Below are 20,099 nucleotides of genomic sequence, written 5' to 3'. Positions count from 1 at the left end.
TAGGGGATCCAGGTCCAAAGACTCACTGTGAGTTAGTAGTCACAGATGGACCATGAAAGATACATTCTAGGTGGCATGTCAAGAAAAAAAGAATGAGATAATATAAAAGCAAATATTAGAGTCAAATATTTTTAGGCATATTATCTAAGGCCATACATGAAAATTTACTCAAAATAGATTAAGGATTTGGAAAATAAAATCAAGAAATCTATTGAAAATTTCTTAACCGAAGCACCATATGATGTTGACATCATTACTTATTCTGGTACGTGTCTTCAAAAGCAGATATACAAACTCAAGTACAAACAAATGAGATTACACAAAATGAAAATTTTTTCCATAGATAAATACACAATCACATAAATACAAAGAGATTCTACTGAGTTGAATTAAAATATACTCACAACACTCATCATAGTAAAGCTTTATATCTGGAGGCTGGAGAGATAATACAGCAAGCACACATCCAGAAAGAGTTTGATTCCCAGAACCACATCTGTTCTCTCAAGCCCAGACAGGAGAGATCCTAGAACTCAGGGCCAGGAGTAAGGACTGAGCCAGGTTTGATGCAAAAACAAAAAGCAAAACAAAAAAGGGGTAATAGTTAAGATATATGATGCTCACAAAACTCATAACCATAAAGACAACAACCTCATTATAGAAATATGTACAAGATTTAAATAGTATTTTTGTCAAGAAAATATTTTTAGAATTTTTATAATTAATACTAGGTATATAATATCAATTTTGGTTTTTTTTTTTTTTTTGGTTTTTGGGCCACACCCGGTGACGCTCAAGGGTTACTCCTGGCTATGCGCTCAGAAGTCGCTCCTGGCTTGGGGGACCATATGGGACGCCGGGGGATCGAACCGCGGTCTGTCTCCTAGGCTAGCGCAGGTAAGGCAGGCACCTTACCTCGAGCGCCACCGCCCGGCCCCAATATCAATTTTGTTTTAATGTAGCAGCTAAACAAGAATTAAAAGAATAGGGCTGGAGTGGTAGCACAGCAGTAGGGCATGTGTCAGCTATGCAACTGACACAGGATGGACTCTGGTTTGATCCGCAGCATCCCATATGATACCCTGAGCCAGGAGTAAGGATTTCCTAGCACAGAGCAAGGAGTATCTCGAGCACCACAGGTGTGGCCCAAACAACAACAACAACAAAAACCCCAAATAAAAGGCTTGTATCATCCTAAAATGTAAATACAATGGAATATTATGATATGAATTTATATTTTATTCTATCTATATCTATTTTTTCAATAATATACTGTCATCTTATATATTTAATGGTATTGATAGATTCACTTGACAGTAATCTTGAGCATTTTAATTTGCTACATATTATTTTTAACTATGCAATTCTTTCAGTGATTCCTTTCCTTGTTATGTGTGTTAAATGTGTCTTTTCTGCTACAATAAAAGTATCCTCATGTTGAATCTTTGTTTTCTTTTACTTGGAAATAAGTTATTTTATCATTTTATTAAATGAGTTTCTGTAGGTTCAGATTTCTGACAGTTTTTCTAAGATACCAATTTACTAGTTTCTGCTTTCCAGTTTTCTACTGAAATATCATCTTTTATCCTCATTTTTCCTCTGTACTCATTATCTTCTCTGTGGCTAATATTAAATTACCATTTCAAATGCTTTTGCAATTTCTTTATAAATTATGAAATGTTTTCTACTTGGAATACATTTTGAATGCTCAATATATGGGAGTCAAATCCTTATTTAGTTTTGAATTCTTCTCGCCTTATTTTAATTTTTTCTTCCCTTCCATTATTCTTATACTTTTCTTCTATGACAACACTTGGGCTGATTAAGTCTAATGTAGAATAAAAATTGACCAAAAGTAAATTTCCTTGAAATGATATTTTAAATACTTACCAAAGTGCGGGAGTTTCTTGTTTGACTGTGAAAATACTCACTTTTTATGACTCATGAGCTTTTGCTCAGAAACCCCAGATAAAGGAAGGCCCACTACAAAGATCCTGTACAATGCATCCTGCTAACAGGATGGTTTATAGGTAATGAATCATTATTTTTTGATTCGTACTCACACAAAAAATGCTTTCTATCTCAGATTTACAGTCCAAAACAATTTTTAATTCAGGCAGAATGTTGGAGAAATTGCCAAGAGCCAAGAAAAAAATTGGTTTCTATCTAACAAGTACTTTTACCATAGAATCTACATCTTTTGAGAATGCCTCACATACAAAAATGACATTTCACTGAAATATGGAGTTAAGGAAGTGACTCAGTAGCCAAAGTGCTCTTTATGAAAAATAAGAGATGCAGCCTCTTGCCATTCACAGAGGTGGTGAGTGGTCATCAGCGCTCTGAATTCTGGGAATTCTAGGACTACCCCAATGACTGACCTTCTTAGCAGAGTTGGCATTGTATGTGAACAGGGCAAGTGGAGTGTTCCAAAATAGAATGCGCAAATACCACAACCAGATGCTCAACCTCCAGCAAACACCACAACCAAATACTCATATGTGACTCCCGGTCATTAAAAAAAAAAAGGAGGAAATGCAAATCTATTGGGAAAATATTAACAGCAAACATTGCATTGATGAAAGTTGTCTGAGAAAGGTACTCAAGCAGAGTTCTGTTAGCTTTTTCTTCTTGGTAATCTTAAAGATTAAACTCTGAGAGATCAAGTTTTGTTCATTTATAGACAATCAATATTTCATGAAGGCTGTCACCTATAACATCTTCATCTCACACAGATTGTCTGTGTTTTGATGCTGATGTTAACTAAATTATGGATAAGATGCAGCTTATCCGCCAAATGCGATGGGATTGTTCTTTCCCATCAAAATTAGCCTTTTCAAACCATGCAAAGAGTTGTCTAATACAAAATAAAGGGAATCTGTCTTTGAGAGACCTGAGTGCTGCTACAAGCTTTTTTCAAGATTCTGTCTATTGTGACGGTACTTATATTGAGTCAGAGAAAACCACTTATTTTTTTGTAGAGACTTAGAATAGGACAGAGTGAACAAATAGGGTCAAAGACAGTGTAAAGAAAAATTTTAGGTGTGGTTTTCTTACCCAATTCACTTACTGGCCTTTCTTGACTCAGATGCTGACTAAAAAATAGCTCAATTTAAGATTGACTGTCACCTACCATATTTTGTATTAGGCATATTTGATTCCTTTATTCATTATTATCTTAGAATTTCCCAGCGGTATCAGTATGTAATCTTTGTATAGAAATAAAATTATCAAAACTGGTGACAAAATGAGAATATTTATGTCAATACTTATAGTTAGAGACAATGATCAGGGTTGATTCTGGTTAATATGTATATATATATATATATATATATTATAAAAATAAATTTAAAATTCTAGCATTAACTCTAACCATAAACTTAGAAGCACAAATAATGTTTATAACCTTACTTATATGTGTTGTCAAAAACAAATCGAGATAAAATAATAACATTATAAATAAAGGGCATATGCTAGTGGCTAGTAAAAGTAAGGCAGACTTAGGGGAAAGGATGAAAGTCAATGATACCAATTTTTGATACACTATTAAAATTTGAAATTGCAGTGTACAGCTTGGTGATTCATTTCCTTTTGCATATTTAAAAATTACTATAAATTAAATTTTAAAGTTATAGTTACAAGAAAAACAGGAATTACCTGTAGTTTCATAGATAAGGAATTCAAACTGATAACAGCTCCATTGTTCACTGACTAGAATTAAAAAAAAAAAGAGGAGAACTCCAGAAAGTGAACAAAGTGGCAAACTTCCATCAGAAGTACATTGTTGGAGAACTAATGAGAAAGAGTGTCTGAGCAACAGAATAACAGAGCAGAGTATCAAGTATGTTATTACATACTCGGGTACATGATGCAAGAAATCTATCCACAAAGAACAACAACAACAACAACAACAAAAAAAAAAAAAGAACAAAAGAAAGGAACAAATATTACAATAAAAAAAGAAGTTTTAAGAGATATAGAAAATTCCAAAAAAATTATGTCAAAATTGTAGGAGAGATGTTTTATCTGAATTAAAGAGAAAAAATGAGGAAGTGTTTGACTCATGATAAAAATAAATCAAAAAACAAACCTAGTTTACTTCTTCTCATGACTTATTTAGTACATGCTCTTAAAATTATGTGTTATCTAATCTTAAAAGGGTTCTTAGTGGCATTATGTGTCATCGTGACTATACATGATATGATAGAAATAATAACCATAGTTTCAGTTTTTTATTAATGTGAAACTATTATCTTTGTAGTTATAAAATTTGCTCTTTGAAAATTGGCTTAATGTTATAAAAATGATAGTGTTAAATATTATTTTAAAAAGATGGTTTCAATGAAAAATTAAGGTACCATATCTCTTAGTGCTTTAACAATATGGATTTTAAATTTCATGTCACAACATTTTTGAGTTAATGGACTATCTCTGCTTTAACTCAGATAACTCACCATTCTACACATTCTTCTTCCTACATTCTCAATATTGTTTCCAGTTTTTAAAAGTATAATTAACAATTAGAAACCATAGGCTTAAAGAATATGAAAACTGTATGTATGTTATGCATATAATTTGATAATTTTATGTGTACATTTTATGAAATAAGCAGTGTTTTAACAGCATATATATCATGCCATATAATAACTTTTCATTTTAATATGGGATACAGATTCTTGAAATTTTCAGTTGTTATAGAATACAGGTAAGTGACAAGCTCTTGAAAATCATGACTATACTCTTGTACATTCAATATTCAAACACTCTTTATGGAAGTTAAAATTTCTGCAGCTAATCAGCCTCCTATTTACCTCCTTCCACTTCCTTCTTCATCAATATATTGACTGCAGATTATATGAATTTAGTTTCATTACTTTGACATTTCAATGGAGTAAATTTATTTTGTTTTTATGTGATTAGTCAGTATAATTTAATATAGTATTCTCCAGACTCCTCTATGTAGTACAAATACAGGAAAAATCTACATGCATATGGACAAATTAATTGATAAACTAGTCGGTGGAAATATGTATTCTTAGGTATATGTATAGAAGATTATAAACTAATGTCTTCAGCATATTGTAAATATACTAATAGTGAGAGCAATGTATATATATATGTGTATATATATAATGTATATATATACATATATATACATATATATTGGATTTGGGGGTCACACCCAGTGATGCACAGAGGTTACTTTTGGCTATGCCCTCAGAAATTGCTCCTGGATTGAAAGACCATTTGGGATCCTGGGGATCAAACCGAGGTTTGTCCTGGGTCAGCCGCATACAAGGCAAATGCCCTACTGCTGCACCATCGCTCTGACCCCTCAATGTATATATACTTACACCCAACTCAGTGTTTCTTCTTGCTCTGTGCTCAGGGATAATTTGGAACATAAATGCTGCCAGAGATCAAACTGGGATAAGATATATTTGGAATATAAATGTTGCCAGAGATCAAACTGGGATCAGACATATATATATATATGTATACATATATATATATGTATACATATATATATATGTATACATACATACACATATATGTATATGTATACATACACAAAAGAAATGCATTAACCCACATGCACATTATTAGGCAATGGGTTTAGTTAGCAATAGCTTTTAATAGCATGGCTTGGACCAGAGTGATAGCACAATGGGAGGGTGTTCGCCTGGCATGTGGCCAGCTGGCATCCCATATGGTCCCCTGATCCTGCCAGAGTGATTCATAAATGCAGAGCCAAGGGTAAGCCTTTAGTGCAGCCAAGTGTGGCCCAACACCCTCCAAAAGACATTGCTTCCCACAATATCTACTTAGTTGCAGAATAAAAACTGTTTTGTTTTATTTACTGAATCCATCAATAAAGTGCCATCATAATTCAGGTAAATACTCTATTGGCTCAAAAAATATGCTATGTGTTTAATGTGAAATTACTGATATTTCCATAATTAAATTACATGCACTCAATACAAAGACCATTTCTTACATGATATATAAATCAAATGAGTCAGATAAATTGATATAAAATTTATATTTTCGCATTAATTACAATGATAGTGTAGATTTCAGATAGATACTTCAAAATAAGCTGTGCATAAACTTGGGCTGAGGAAACCTGGATTAGATACCTGACATCACTTTGATCCCAAAAATCATCAGGACCCCATCCTAAGATACAAAGTCAGAAGTAATCACTAAGCAAAAGCAGCTATGGTCCTCCCTTTTTTATACAAAGGTAATATATAATCATGAACTTTCTATTACTGTACTTAAATATTAAACAAAAATCTACTATGAGTTGCTACAAACACTTAAAAATTGAAGTTTTCTATATTCATGTGAAAAATTTTTGAAAAGCAAATTGGATCAAAAATAAGGAGGCTTTCAGAAAATATGGTAATTCTTATTCTATTTATTCTGACAAATTCTCCCTATCAGGATTTACATTTTGAAACAGCATCTACTTGTATTCATCATGAATAGATAAATTAAAAGAAAACATGTAGCCAGAGAAAAATGAGATTTTTGCAACAATGTTTATTTTATATTTATAAATTCAATCTTATTTATTTAGGTAATATTTGTTTATATAATTCCTGTGTTCTAGGATAAAATTTGAAATCACTTCAAAAAATGTGTGACCATGCTAAAACTGCATCCAAGACTTAATCTTAAGAGCATAATTTATATTAACTTATATCATTCAAATATTCAGGCAATGAACATAGATGTTTACACTGAAATTATTTATATAGATTTAATATATTACATACATAATTCATTTGGTGGCTTTTGTGTAAAATAAATTAAATGAATATTTGGCTAATTCCATCTTGTTTGGTGTATATTTTTGTTCCATTACAGCATAATAATATGAAAAGAAATTCAACTATTTTGAGTATGTGATATGCATATTGGCAAAGATGAGACTGTATGCAGTTTCCTAATATGTACTCAAATTTAAAAATTGCTTTTCAAAAGACTTATGTATTTTTCCCTATGATGTAGTAGATATATGCACTGAAAACAACAAGAATAAAGTGTAGACATTATGTGGATTTAACATTTGTTTACATTCAGATGAGCAATTATATTATTAAGCTAAAGAATACACAAATAACTAAAACTTCTTATAAAATATGCATTTTAAAACAAATCTTTAATTAAGAACAAATGTATTAATTAAACACTCACAGTGGAATAATCATTCTAATTTGCTAAATTATTAAGTTATAATAACATGCCAATGAAGTAAATCTATCTGGGAAATAGTCTTAGTCAAGTCATTAACTTTACAGCACAGAATATATCAATTTGTAGCTAAATTACTTGCATTAAATATGGGTATCTCTATTTTTTCCTTAATAAAAAGAAAACCAATACTGTTGCTGTAGTTATATAAGCCTATTTTTATAACTTTCCAGATAGACAACCACAAGTACTCTTCTAACTTTAAAAATAGTACACAGCATGTACATTACTATTTAGATACAGTATGTCTTTTCATTGCTTTGATAACTTTTCTTAGAAGATAGTTTCCATTTAAAAGAAAAATGCCCTTGGATTTACTATAAGATTAGGCTAAATTTTTATTGATCTTTTTAAAAATCATAATCTAATACTAGTCTTTTTTATTATTTTTTATTTAAACACCTTGGTTACAAACATGATTGTGGTTGGGTTTCAGTCAGATAAGAGGACACCCCCCATCACCAGTGCAACATTCCCACCACCAATGTCCCAAATATCCCTCCTCCCCACCCAGCCCCCACCTGTACTCTAGACAGGCTTTCTATTTTCCTTATACATTCTCATTGTTAGGATAGTTCACAATGTAGTTACTTCTCTAACTAAACTCATCACTCTTTGTGGTGAGATTCATGAAGTGGGATGTAACTTCCAGCCTTCCTCTCTTTTGTCTCTGAAAATTATTGCAAGAATGTCTTTCATTTTTTAAAACACATAGATGAGTGAGACCATTCTGCATCTCTCTCTCTCTGACTTATTCACTCACCATAATAGATTCCATGTACATCATTTATAGAAAAATTTCATGACCTCATCTCTCCTGACAGCTACATAATATTCCATTGTGTATATGTACCACAGTTTCTTTAGCCATTCATCTGTTGAAGGGCATCTTGGTTGTTTCCAGAGTCTTGCTATGGTAAATAGTGCTGCAATGAATATAGGTGTAAGGAAGGGATTTTTGTATTGTATTTTTGTGGTCCTAGGTATGTTTCTAGGAGTGGTATAGCTCGATCGTCTAATACTAATCTTTACCAGGCAATTAAACATCTGGAGTTTAATACAAAATATATATATATATTCATATATATACACATATATGTGATTAGTTCTTTGCATAATATTCTTAAATATCTTGCCAAAATTGAGAATATTATTAGATTAAGGAAAAGGTTCTTACCCAGTCATAATTGTCATTAATTTTTTATGGGGTGTGTTGGGCACACCTAGCAGTTCTCAGGACTTACTCCTGACTCTACTCTCAGAAATCAGAAACCTGGTATAGAACCCGGTTGGTCCTAGGCCTGTGCAGGCAAACACATCTACTTGATGTGCTATCGTTTAGGCCTCATTTTTTAGTGTTTGTTTTAAAACTAAAGATGACTATTGTCCAGATATACTAGAATATAAACTAAATTATAATACTAGTAAGTATTAATTGTATTTTCATGTATTATTCATATTAAATAGAAAACTTCTACTTTTATATCAGTTTGCAAAGTCATATTCTGAATTAATATATTGTTTCCTTGTAGATATTAATATGATAGGAAACTATAAAATAGAACTAAATGCACAAAAATTGAAAAAGGCCAAATTTAGAATTGAAAAGTTGTATAATAATATGCAAATTAAATTGTTAAAGATACTTATGTTTTATTAAAATAAAATAAGTATTATGAAAACGGAGTCTAAAATGTGAACGATAAGTTGAACTGTATGAAACATTTTAGCTACTGGTACAAACATTGGAAACTGATGCAAAGTCCCCATGTATCTATATCCTAAACTATAAAAAAATGTCAATTGGACTGTACTAAGGCTCTTAGGCTTTATGAACCAGACTTATTCAGTTCATAAACTGTTCTTCACTATTAAGAACAGAGTCTTTGGAAGCTGAATTAACTTTTTTTAGCTAATCAGTTTAATTTATGTGTAAGGCCCAACTTATATTCAGAAATATTTGGGTTCATTGAATTCTAGGTGACTGCCTTGAATGCGGCTAACCCTAGACAAACCATGGTTCAAATCCCAACCTCCCAAAACAGGAGGAACCCCAAGGAGTTGCCCGGTGTGCCTCCTAAACAACAACAACAACAACAACAACAAACAAAAAAAGCCTCTCACTCTCTCTAGAGTGATTATAGTATAACAGAAATATTTGGGTTCATTGAATTCCAATTATTTTTCCTTTGTTAAACTACTTTCCCTATCTCTTTTTTAGAGTCAAATGAATAAACTCATCCTAGGATTCATAGAAAATAATATCAATTTTCTGTATTGAAATAATTTTGGAGAAATAATCAAATAATATTAAATGCATGGCCTACATCTTTATCATATTGGCAATTTTTCTAAGCACCTAGAAAAGAATATATGATATTCTATATCTTTATGTCTTATTGACATACAATTTTCAATATTCAATTCATTTTAATTTTTAAAAATTCAAATTTAATAATCAGTTATATTAATTTTTGCTTATCTTAATGCTATTATGATTTTATAAGGTCTTTAGAAGATTACAAAATAACAAAATATATTAATTTATTCAAACCATTAATATTGGCTTGCATTTTTGTTTTATATTTCATTTGATAGTTACTTTACTATAATCACTCTTTATTCTTTTTTTAATTTTTTGGGTTTTGGGGCCACATCCATTTGATGCTCAGGGGTTACTCCTGGCTAAGCGCTCAGAAATTGCCCCTGGCTTGGAGGGACCATATGGGACGCCAGGGGATTGAACTGTGGTCCTTCCTTGGCTAGCGCTTGTAAGGCAGACACCTTACCTCTAGCGCCACCTCACCGGCTCCCACTCTTTATTCTTGTTTTTAGTATGTTCATTATTTTTAGTTTCATAAAATAGAACTATAAATTTTAAGGATTTTACTTTTCTAATATAAACAATTTATTGGAAGAAGGTCTCAAAGAGCTGGTTTTCTCGAATCCACTGGCAGTTGATATACCAGAAATACCAATCAAGATTTTTTGTAAAATGTGCAATCCTTGCATCAATAAATGCACAGCAAATTAAAAAGGGGAAAATCCCATCTATACTCAGAAACTCTTGGCAGCAAAAATAATAAATTTAAGGTCAAATAAATAGTAGAGTGGGTTGGTTGCTTGTTTTGCATGCAGCCAACTGGAATTTAATTCCAGCATCTCAGTTGGTCTCTTGTGCACACCCAGGAATAATTCCTGAGTTCAAAACCAATATTAAGCCTTGAGTAATGATGAGTGTGCCACTGCCCCCCAAATAAGTAATAAATTCTAGTAAAACTTGAGTAAAGCATAATAACCATAAAAGTCTACTTTTGGAAACTTCCAGGGAGAACATTGAACTTACCAGAAATTTTTATTGGAGAGTCTTTGAATAGAGACAAAAGTAATAATTTCCTTATGCAAAATTGGCTAGAAAACTAAAGGTAAATATAATTAGAAAAGTAAAGGAAAATATAGAGGCATAATAAGAGTGAGCTATGAAAAGCTAAACTGTCTAATTGGATGGTATTTATTCTATGTAACCCATAAGAAAAACTGCCAGGGCATACCTGAGCTTTAGGGGGGTTCAGCCCATCAGATGTATCCTCAGATTTTCCTGGTGGGTAGAACTAATTTAACCCCCATGTTCCTCCAAAGGCCCGCTGTGGATACCTTTTTCCCCTGTGTGGATGCCTGGCATTACATTTTCAGCCAGCATTTGACTATTTCTCCTTTGTATAGATCAGGCAAAATATTGGCCTCTATCAAATAATTTGGCTCAGAAATTCCAGCACCAAAGTTTATTTGAGAACCCCTTTTCTGGATAATAGACAGCCCTAAAAGCAAAGACAATACTTTTTCTCTCTTTTTCAAATATGTCCTTGCAGCTGCATTTTTCTGGTAATCAAGGGTGTAACCAGAATGCAGATACTGGCTATTGACCCTCCTTTAGAAATAGGGAAACTCATTTTTGGGGATTTGGCTCCTCCCTTTACTTAACCTAAACAAATAGAGTCCAGCCCGGAAAGATCAAGTTTCTAGATATTTCCTACTTCCTAATTTTGCATTTAAAGTGAGCTTGCAAAGTGACCTTGAGTTGTAATCTTCTCCTTTGTATTTTTACAGTCACACCCATATCTTAGGTATTGTTACTGTTGTACTATACTTTGTGATTATAATTATTCTTTACCTCTGGCTAATTTTACCTTTATAAATTTCCCTGCTCAAAAAATTAAACTTGTCGCACTCTGCCAGAGATGTGTTGACCCCACATACTCTGTGTGGTTTCATTATTTCATATTTCATATTCGGCCACTTGTGTGACCTGTTTTCCTCTTGTGGAGGATTGCTCCCCACTAGAGATGCTGAGATGCAAGACGCCTGCAGCAGAAAACAGTTGTGGTAGACAACACATACATGTGCAACATATATAAAGTTTGCTTAGTTACTGATGGACAATTAGCCTAAGTGAACACATGTAAAATTACAGGAGGAAAGTGGAAAAATTAATTAAAACTAATATAAAGCAGAGATATTAAAAGGATCTTACAGTAGGCATGACTTAAAAATTAGTTAAGGTAAATTAAAAAATTGTAAGTTAATAAGTAAATAAAATTATTCTGTTATTAATATATTATTATATATTATTATATATAATATATATTAATGTGACCCTTAAAAATACTTGTAAAAGAAACCATAGTCATATTGCAAGTGATTGCGTTGTACTGGGCCAATTTGTGTTTGATTCCCAGCACCATTATTGTCCCCTAATCTGTCAAGAGTGATTCCAGATTCCAGAGCAAGGATTACAATGAGTGTATTCCAAAATAAAATTTTACTAGATAATTGAAAGAATAAAAAGGAAAAATGAACAAATATGGTTGAGCTTTACAGTCTTTTTTAAAAAAAATATTTATTATTTACACCACTGGTAGAGTCCCAGAAGAACATTATACACGATGTTTATTCCAAAGAATCAGGCTCCTTTTAAATATGATAACCGAATGAAGCACAACTGTCAACACAAAACAGTGGTCACATTACATATTTGCTTGCAGGCACCAGCATTGCAAATAATATCTTACAAGTATCTTACGGCTGGATATTTCACTAAAGTATATTCTCTATATTTCACTGAAATATGTTCTCACTTAGATACTATACTAGTTATAGTTAGATACTATACTAGTTATAATAGAACAAAAACTTTTGTTCATGCTTTTTCTAGGGTTGATTCAGTAAGGTAGACCATTTTAAAATGTGATGGTCTTAACTGTTTTCAAGAAGACAATGGTTTACATTGAAATGCGCCTACTTAGCCACCAAAAAGAAATGCACTCTAGATTCTTATTTCATTCTTTGGGGTAGTGGTTTCTATGTCACATTCTATTATGTGCTGTTATCACAGATGACATTTTCCAGTTTTACTTAGAACTGATGCACAGACCACAGTGAGACAACTTGGAATTCAGAGCTGTCAACAATAGTGGAGAGAGGAGAAAGTGTCTCTCTGATAAAAAAAAAAAAAAAAAAAAAAAGAGGTTCTTGGGGATATAAGCTGACCAAACTAGATTTCGTACTCAAATCGTTTTTTGTAGGGTTGAGGTTTGGGTTGCCATCTAGAAGTACTCAGGGCTTACTTCTGGTTCTGTACTCAGGGATCACTCTTGTCTGTGATCAGAGACCATATGAGTTGCTGGGTATCAAACTCATTTTGGCTGCAATGCAAAAAAAAAAAAAAAACAAAAAAAAACCTACCCACTGTATTATCTTTTGGCCCCAAAAAACAATTTTTATTTTTAAAGGAAAAAGCAGAAATTTTGAGATGGGTTTGGTCTTAGTTTTCGTAAAAACAACAACAATACAATGAGAAAAGAAAACAGACATAACTTCTTTTCAAAATCACAAAATGATACTGCTGAGTATATTTTTTTTGTCTACTTTTGTGTGTTAGGGTAGGGAGGGATTCAGTATTTAACAATGAATTAAATACTTTCAAGAGTAACAGGATGCTGATATCGGAAAAGAGGACTTTTTTTTTTAGCATATTGCTATGGTCTTCAAAAAATATATAATGAAGTTTACCAAAAAACTGGAAGACCAAGTACAAGCAGCCTAATATCTGCTTCAGTGTCCAGCACTACTGTGATGAAAAAGAAGAAAGTTCCTGGGTCTCAAGTGTCTTCAGTAATTGCCAATGTACCTTGTCATTACTGCCCCTACTTCTTTGAGAGATATCTCTCCCAATATTTGTGATTTAGGTTCAAAAAGTTATCTAATTTGACTATTTCCTTGAGGTACTGAGTGAGTTTTAAGAGCTCAGTCTTTGTCTCGATTCAGGTGTGCTTTCATGAGAGGCCTTATCTTGAGTCCATTTTGGGTGTTCATTAGAAAATTTCTGCCTATGTCATCACAAATAATGGTGTTTTTTGTTTTTGTTTTTTGTTTGTTTGTTTGTTTTTTTGCTATAAAACTCCGAAAAATTTCCCCATATAACACAAGAGACTTCACATCTATTAGTCCTCTCAGTGGAGTATGAACTGTTATCAAAGCAGCAATGTCCAACATGAAGGTAATCTTATAATTTACATTCGTGCTCACTCCCAGCTCTTTTATTTTAGCTTCAATTTGCTTCATATTTGTTGCAGACCGAATAACAATGTCATAACCCTCATATGCAAATGTTAGGAATTCATGAAGACAAGGCCGCATTAACTCTACACCAGCCTCAGCACAAGACCTGTGGTCAAACAAGGTATAGTCAACATCTAGTACCAATAGTTTTTTCCCCCAACAGTTTTTTCCTTTCCCTAGGAGGGTTCAAAATTTCCAATTTGTACTCTTTCACTCTGTGAGAAATTTTCAACAGGTTTTCTTTCTTCCCTATTTTTCTACTTCAACTATTTCATCTTCAATATCAAAGTCGTTAACAAATCATCATTATGGGGCGGAGGGAACCTAAGACCTCTTCCAAGCTCTCCTCACGAGTTTCCATCATGATTTTAGTATTTGGTTGCAGTTTGAGAGCTCCAAGCTTAACATCATTTTGTGCAGGTTCGCCTTTAACTTTGAGTCCGAGTAGCTTCTGACCCTCTGGAAGCACGCCAGTCAGAGTTTTGAGAAACTTGAGACCCAGCACAGTATCCTCTGGAAAGCGTGGCCACAGAATATTCCTGCCCACCCCACTTCACAATGATAGAAAGAGAGCCATCCTTGAAGCATGGGACAAGGGGGAAGACCTGAAAATGCAGCTGTGGGCACAGGAAGCCTAAACTTTATAGTCTTAATTTCCATTATGCCAATGAATATAAATAAAATTAAATGCAAAAACACCCACACAGAGAATAAAAATAATAAAGAATTACAACTTTCTGGGCCGGAGAGATAGCGTGGAAGTAAGGCGTTTGCCTTGCATGCAGAAGGATGGTGGTTCGAATCCCGGCATCCCATATATGGTCCCCTGAGCCTGCCAGGAGTAATTTCTGAGCACGAAGCCAGGAGTAACTCCTGAGTACTGCCAGGTGTGACCAAAAAAAAAAAAAAAAAAAAAAAGAATTACAACATTTAAAAGCAGAAACAAAAATGTCATAAATATAACACAATATGAGGTTTATTTGCATGTGACTTTACACCAGGGATTATGAAAAGCAAGAAACTGTTGAATGAATAATGAAAAACAATAACAAAACTGAAACACTTAAGCTCAAAACATAAAAATTTTTTCACCAAGAATTATACTAGAGTTAAGAATATCCATTAAAATAAAAATTTTCTCAGAAAATAAAAGAGAAAATGAGTCACTAGAATACACAGCTTTTGAAAATTATGATAGCAAATTATTGAAGCATAGTTTAAGGTATAAAATAACTTGTAAGCAATAAGTGAGGACATGGAAAATAAAAAGTACCCTTTATTGTGCCCTTTTAAGTTTATAAGAAATATGTGGATAGTGCTAAAACTGTAATATTTATTGTATGTAAAAAGACATATAAAAAGCTTTTTATTTTAGAAAACTATATTTTATTTGGAGCAAACACAAACACACATAAACACACAGTCCTGTGTGAAACTGCATTAGAAATTGTCAACATAAACATAGTATACTATGCTTTATCTTCTACAATATCTATATATAATAAAACACAATGTCTGAATAACAATATGTATAGTCCTGCCTAAATTTATCAAATATATTTTCACTGTATGGTGGTGCATGTTACATTTGTTTTAAATACCTTAAATAATTTTAGAAATAATTGTATAACTTTCAATATAAAATTTATAGAAACTAAGAACATTTTGCAGGTGCTAACACATGACAATCTATTTTTCTGGTTCTTTCAAAACTGAGTATTATATTTTGCTGTAACCACAAATAGAAGAAAATGCATTTGTGACTTTATCTTTATATGCAATTATCTGAGTATTAGGATCAAGTGTTTTTTAAATTATTTTCCTTTCCACTAATACTTGATGCTTTTTTTAAAACCTTCATTTATGTCTGTTTATGTTGATTTCAGTGATTTCATTAAACAGTATTCATATGATTTATGTATTTGTTTCTTACCTTTTTCTTATTTATTTTACACTATTTTACACATTGCTCTTTTGTTGAGCAATGCTAATGGTGTTTTATAGGTAGAATTCATCAAAATTTAAGTCATCTTGAGCTTTACACCTTGACAGTGAGGAGAGTGACAGGAAGAAGTTAGAGAAACAGGCACAAAATAATGTTAATATAGCAAAAATATTCCAGGGTCACAGCGGGGCAGCTGCTGCAGACTCACTAGTCAAGAGCCAATCATCCTGTGAGAGGAAGCAAATTCTGCTCTGGCAGAGCATATAAAGTCCTCAACATCTCACAAGATTAAAAAAAGATTAAAAATAGATCCTTTAGAAATATTGAGCAAGAGCAAAACAAAAGTTCAACACTGGGGTCACTGAGAAAGAATGAAATGAACAATATATGCCATTTAATAAAATAAAAAATATTGATGCATGTATGAATTTTATCATGTTCGACTGATAATTCAAGTGCTTATATTTGAAAATTAAGAAAATATATTTATTTAATGCAGGGGTCACTCATGGGTCACTCAAAGACATCATAATGTCTTTTTCTATGCATTTTAATTAATTTTGTAGCGATCAACCAAAAAGGATTTAGGACATCTGGAGACAAATCAGTGAATCTTAGTCAACTGGAACTAAGAGAACAAGAGATCTCAGTGAAGCTCGGGTTCTTGATGCTAGTTAAGTCCAACTGTAGTAGAAATTAAAAGGTCATCCTGGGAACCACAAGACCACACTTTACAATGGCCAAGGACCTTTACTATTATAATTGTAATTGCCAAAGTGGAGCATGTAACACCAGGGACCCAACCGGGGAAGAGCACATGCTCTAACCCCTGGACACTCTCCATTGCCATGCCACATTCTTCATCATAAACATGGACGGGAATATTTATTGAATGGATATATTCTATTCAACTTGTCTTCTAAAGATTCTTTTTATTTGACCTAACATTGAATAAAGTATATTGAAGTATAATACTGCATAAGTCAACAATTGTCTACTATATCAAAAATGTTGCAAAAAGTTCAAGTCTGTACTTATTATATATGTATTTATTTTTCACAATTGACCTATCCCCCTTTTTCTTACCTTCTGATATTCAATGAATCTTATAACCTTTGGTTGTTCTACTTAGATTAATTTTTTATTTTTATTTTTATATAGCAGAAGTGAATGAAATCATTTATGCTTATTCTCTCCAGCAGACTTATGTTTAAGTCTTAATACAAATCAATAGTATAATGTGGTAAATATTATAATAAACAACAATCTTTATAAATATATATAATATATAATAAATAATACATAATATTGTCACTATATTAATAGTCAATATTAATATTAATATTAATTTTACTGTCCAAATTTACCTATAGATGCCTACTAATGTTATGCATATACTTATATAGCATAGAAATAAGCTAATTTCATATCTATATTTAAAATGTGGGTATACTGTAAATAGAAAATTTCAATCTGATTAATTTTAATATCAATACATTTTGAAACATTTTCACCATATTAGTTATGTATTTTAGTAAAAAATAGTCTTAAGACATTTAAATATCCATCACAATATTAGGATTACAATATCTTAGTGTTTTATAAGGAGCATACTTTAGAGTGTTGGATGCTGATGACTGGTGAAAGAAATATATATAAAATTAAATGTTTATTTTCTATATAAAATTTAAAAATTTTAAAAGTATGTTATTATAGATGACACTATAGAAAAATATATATTTTCAATATTTTAAATATTAAAATTTTAATATTTTAAAATATTTAAAATATATAATTTAAAAAGTTATACAATATTTTTAACTATTTTATAGGTGAGAGTATATAAAAAGTTTTCTGTTTGTTGCATAGATAAACTTAAGATATAATATATTCAGAGGAATAAAAACAAGGCTTTGAATTGATCTTTATAGTAATCTAAAAGAATACCAGTAAAGATGAAGAAAACATGTCTTTTCTGCCCATTATACATCAAGATTTAATTTTAATCAAATAAGAGCAGCTAGGTAAGAATAGATATCTATTTGATTAAAAATTAAATATTTAGTACATACTACAGTTCCAAATGAAACATGGTCATCATATTCTTCATTTCAGCAGATCAGAAGTTTTACATCTTTCTAGGACTCTAACAAGATCCATTTTATTCATTATGAGGGAAAACAATCAGTCATTCTTATAATATATTTATGCCATGCTTTCTTTCTAGCACTTCAAACTTTATTTTGAAATATAATCTGTCTACTTAATTTTCCTTAGAAAGAAAGTCTGTACTTCGCTCAGAAATACTATCAAGTGTGCCTATCATATTTAGCTTGACTAAGATTTTCAATTCCTGAATTCCCTGCTGTTTTCTGTTGGGGATGTCATCAGAACACCCAGTTGAATATGTGCAGAGATTTTTATCTTCTCCAATTTCTGGATCAATCAGACTGCTGAATAGAATGTGGATATTGAGAGATGTTTCTTTCTGCTGTGAGCTTTCTGCTATTTCCCTTGGGAGAAGGTTCTTGATTAGAACTTCAGGTGTTCCGTTCTTTTTTCTACTTCCTGACATGCAGAATTTGCAGTGTATACCAGAGAGCCAGGAGGATTTACAATTCTGGAAATCAAGATAATCGTTCTTTTCACATTCACCTCGAATAATTATGTCATTTCTGTAGTTAAAAATTCATTAATTTAAAAATATTTTGGTTTGAGCACCATGGCTTACAAACTGTTATGACTATGCTTTCATACACGAAATATCCCAAGATACAAACTCTACCCAGTAATCTGATTCTTCTCACCCTGGTCCCAATATTTCTTTCTACCCCAGTTCCCTTCCCAGTGATAAGTTTTCTACTGGAAATATGATCTCAGTTTCTCTTGCGTTGGGGCATTTGTTATTGATGCTATTTTAAACTATTTACCTCAGGCAGTGCTACCTATAGAACAGCTGTAGGGCATTTGTCTTGCAGAAAGCCAACAAAGAACAGATTCAGGTTGGATCTATGGCATCCCATATAGTCCCATGTGCCTGCCAGGAGCAATTTCTATTCAGAGAACTAGGAGTAACTTACCCTGGTGTGACCCCCCAAATATAAAATTAAAATATGATCTTGAAATACATACTTAAGGTTTTTTTAAATATGGGGTCACACCTGGCAGTGTTTAGAAAATACACCTGGGACTGAGCTCCCTTGAGTTCTGGAGGTGCACAGGGGCATGCGAATAGTACAAGGTAAGCATCTTCCCTCCTGTACTCTCTGGCCCTATAAGATGCATATTTTAAAAATTCATCTTTAGATGCAAGTATGGAACTTAGCTCTTGTATGTGTGAGGCCCTGGGCTGAAATGTTTAATTAATTCAATTATTAAATAAAAGCTCACCATCTATAAAAAAAAAACATGGAAAATTGAACTCAAGATGAATTTCACAAGTGGACTGATATGCGACCTAAAAATGACCTTTTTAAAATGTCATTAATAACTTTCAGGGTAGAATAAGAGAGAGAGTATATAGCAGTTAGGGTGCTTACCTTGCACAAAACCAATTTAAGTTAAATTCAAGCACCACATACATCCCTCTAAGCACCACCAGGAATTATTCCTAAGTATATATCCAGAAGTAAGCCCTGAGCCATGCTGGGTGTGACCTAAAATTACTATTATTACTATTACTACTACTACTGAAGCATCAGCTGCAACTGCTACTACTACTTCTACCACTACTACTACCACTACTATTACTACTACTACTATTATTTCTACTACTATTACTAAGTCTTTGAGGCAGTCAGTAAAATTAATTTCAAGAAGAAAATACTATGTGAATAATCTACAATGCACTAGTAATACTACTGAAACAACATATAGTAATAAAATATTTAAGTAAATGAAGGGAATCCTTACAAATCATTTCAGCCTCTTGGAAGGAAGTTTAATTCTAGCACAAATGATACAATTATTAAACACACTAGGTATTAAATAAGAGAGTTCACTATATAATTTCTCCATAATGATCTATCTTGATCATTTTTCAATATCCTTGTAAAAATGCTAAGAAGCATGCATCTTCAGAGAATGCATTATAATTTTCTGAGATATATCATGATTTTTACATTGGAAACTTCACTTTTACTTGTTAAAGCTATGTTTAAACAAGAACAAAGACATGTGTGTTGAAATATTTAGAGGAAAATAAAATAATAAGTTTTGTTAAATAACTACACTAACAACTAGCAAGACAATTTTAAAGAATGAGAGAATTAGA

General features: G+C 32.2%; 1 pseudogene; it reads right to left on the bottom strand.

Moving 5' to 3' along the window:
• Positions 1-13,457: 13,457 nt before the first annotated feature.
• The window catches only part of LOC126001788 (ubiquitin-like domain-containing CTD phosphatase 1), a 72,374-nt pseudogene continuing 65,732 nt past the window's right edge, over positions 13,458-20,099 (bottom strand).

Source organism: Suncus etruscus, chromosome 2 (assembly GCF_024139225.1).
Source record: "Suncus etruscus isolate mSunEtr1 chromosome 2, mSunEtr1.pri.cur, whole genome shotgun sequence".
Lineage (NCBI taxonomy): Eukaryota > Metazoa > Chordata > Mammalia > Eulipotyphla > Soricidae > Suncus > Suncus etruscus.
The sequence above is the reverse complement of the archived record's forward strand: the minus strand, read 5'-3'. Positions and strand labels throughout refer to the sequence as shown.